Raw genomic sequence first — 3,558 nt, 5'->3', positions numbered from 1 at the left:
AGACTAATTGTTTTAAATGATTGATTGGTTGTCTATATAATGTTACTAATTGTTTTGCTTGTTGTCTGAAGAAGGGGAGGCATTGACCTCTCCGAAAGCGCTAATAAAATCAGAATTAATTCTATTCCTTGACGTTGCTCAAGTTTGTCACTCGCTTTTACTGTGATTACTTAGTTTGTTTGCTTTCGTTTAAGTTTTTTGTACATCATAAAATTCAAAAAGGACATCTGCAATCAAATCAAGCAAATGATTACTACTTAGATAAATTTCCTTTGAACCGAACACACGCACACACGCACACACGCACACACACACACACACACACACACACACACACACACACACACACACACACACACACACACACACACACACACACACACACACACACACACACACACACACACACACACACACACACACACACACACACACACACACACAATCTCTCTCACCCAACCAGTTTAGAAGACTGCTAATTCACTTACAGCATGTCTTTGGGATGTGGGAGGAAATCAAAGCACCAAAAAGAAAACCAACACTGACATAGGAAAGGCATGCAGGCTCTACACAGGAGACACCCCATCCAAGACGTGAACTGCAGAAACAAAGTCTATAAGACAGCAGCAGCACTAGTCACTACACCACTATGCTAATAACCTTATTTTGGTGCTATGTTTTGCAAAAGAAGATAAACTGAAGCAGGAGGGCTCAGTGTACTAAATTTGGAGGGCATGGATGTCTCAAAAGAGATGCAAGGATTTTTTTTTTTAAATCAGTAGATCCACTAAATACAAGTGCATATTTTCATAGGTAAGCAGAGACCACTATCTGGTTACATGACTTACTCATAATCAGCAAAAAGGCAAAATAACATTGAAGAAATCAAACTGGGAACAACAGGATGCACTTTGTACATCTTATAGCTTTAACCCACTTAGGAAAACTGATTTCACAGAAGGGGTAGTGAATAATTGAAACATTACAGGACATTGTAGAAACTGAAAACAATTACAGAGTTCAACTGTGTATGGGTCATATGAGCAGAATGCAATTCCCTACAAAATACCATGACACTGCAATACATACATACCCTTCCTCACCCTATATTACAGTACTGCTGTAATGAACAGGGCAGCCTTAGCAATGTGAGTGACTAGTTGGGTTACACACTCCTTTGTCCCTAGCGCAATCAAAAGACTATACCTGTATCACCACACCTTTAATGGAAATATTGCATTTATCAGAACTTCCTATATTTTTCAAGCCATTACCCTCCACATGCACACATTCAAGACAGCTTAAATGTTTAGAACAGTTGCTGCTTAGTTTGCACAGCTTCAAAATGTGTGGCTTCCTGTGTTAAACCTGTCTGCTTGTGGAAAGTGAAACTTTTTTTTCACTTTCTTTTATTCAGTTAAAACACTGCAAACAGGATTCTATATTGCTGGCAGAATTTCATACTGCTGACAGAATTTACAAAAGTCAAAATCCATTTCTTCTCCATATACATCTAAATTCATTTTCAATAAATATAACTATATAGCAACAATAAAGAAATCAGAGTTCAAATATTTTGATTTCAGAAAGCCACACAATTAAACAATTAACTTCACAGTTTTTTAAAGGTATGATTTAATTATGTAACAAAAATATGTACATCTTGAATGAATCAAAAAGATTCCATCATCATGCAAGCCTCCTCTCAATGTTTAAAAGTTGTAATGAATGATTCAGTACTGCTGCTACAATTTAGAGGCTACGTTTTTTCACCTTTCTTTTCTCACTCATTCATCAAGCATATCTGCATTACTTTTAACTGCATTAACAAACATGCACAAAACTTCTCAAGCCAACATAAACATTTATTTTTTTTTTAAAAAGTACTACTTCACAGCTTTCAAACTTTTACTGTATAATAAAGTTGGCAAATTATTTTACATAACAATAAGTATTTATTCCAAACTATAAACTGTACACCACATGGGATTAGCTGTTGCAATTCTTTTGCACCCCCCATAAAAACAGACACCTTTGCACAAAACTCTTCAAGAATGCATACACATTTGCCATTCATTCATTCATTCATACCTCATGTTTAACAAAAATCACTACACAGACTATGCAAGAAAAGTCTTCAGAAAAGTTGAAGTTTGGAAGGGAATTATGTAGTTACTAATCCATTATAGCAGGCTTGCCCTAAAGTTTTAAACCGCAAGTGTGCCATTCTTGTATCTAGATTAGTCCAAAAAACATGTAAATTTAACATCAGCCTCTGTTTGCTAAGTAATCTCCGCCTCCATTCTTCTCAAAATGGCAGCCATCAAGCAGGCAGATAGACTTTGTGGATTAAATCAAGTTATAAACAGAGAGGGGACCCAACAATACCCATAATGGAAAGTATGAATATTGAACACAGACTAAATATAGAACACCCCCACATGTCTTTAAACTAAATGAACCATTCTAAGTGACAGTGGTGGCTTTCATAGTTACTGTACAAATGCCTTAGTTTTACTATAGCCAAGGTGGCCATTTTGTTACACAACCTAAACCGGGACACTTAAGCTGCAGCCTATTTATAGACCTACAGCCCTAAACTAATCACTGCACCTTACATATGGAGCATGCCTTGCAACACTAAATTCAAAGATTCTGGTGGATATCTTCACAAAAATAGGGACAGATTTTAAATATTCCTTTTTTAAGCTTAGAAAGTTGCTAGAATAACACGATTTTATGTTAGCATGCATTTTCTGAAGGATAAGAAAGCCTATAACTGAAACGTATGCCATTATTTAGTTGGATCAGTTCTCAGTGATTTACCAGAAAAACATAATTTTTTGTAGATCAGACGCAGACCAAAAATATGAGCAAAAATCTGGACATTATGGACAGTTGAGAGGTATGCTATGCACCAAGGGAATTGACAATATGGGTAATTTGCTGAGAAAATCATTTTCTTCCCTTTTCATTACCAGTGTGTCTGTTACACAGAACACACTCCATGGAATCCACATGGTGTGATACTGGGTGAGGAAGGGTCACAGAGCAGTAAATGATGGGGGGGGGGGCAAAGGACCAATAATAGGGACACTTTTTAAATATTGCTTTTACAAACGTAGAATGTTGATACAGTAACAGGTTTTACATTAGCACAAATTTTCTGAAAGGTATTAACTCTGAAACTCAAATGTCTGTGAATATTTTCTGACTTAAACATTCAATGATTTGCCAGTTATTTGCTAGAAAACCATAATTGTATGAGAAATGGGCTAAAAATATGAAGCAAAAATCTGTACAGTTAAGAGCATACCTCTCAAGTTCCCAGCACAAGAAATCTGGACAAAGCCAAAAATAATGGGAGAAAAAGGCCCAAAACTATGGACAATTTTTAAATATTGCTAATATAAACTTAGAAAGTTGCTAGAATAAAAGGTGTTATGTTAACATGAATTACCTGAAGGATAATATGCTCAAATGTCTAATTATTTAGTGACTTCAACCCTTAATGACTTACAAGAAAATCACAAGTTTTATGAAGAACAGACATAAAAT

This window comes from Protopterus annectens, chromosome 14.part0, assembly GCF_019279795.1.
Source record: "Protopterus annectens isolate FY-2018-M chromosome 14.part0, PAN1.0, whole genome shotgun sequence".
Classification (NCBI taxonomy): domain Eukaryota; kingdom Metazoa; phylum Chordata; order Ceratodontiformes; family Protopteridae; genus Protopterus; species Protopterus annectens.
The sequence above is the reverse complement of the archived record's forward strand: the minus strand, read 5'-3'. Positions refer to the sequence as shown.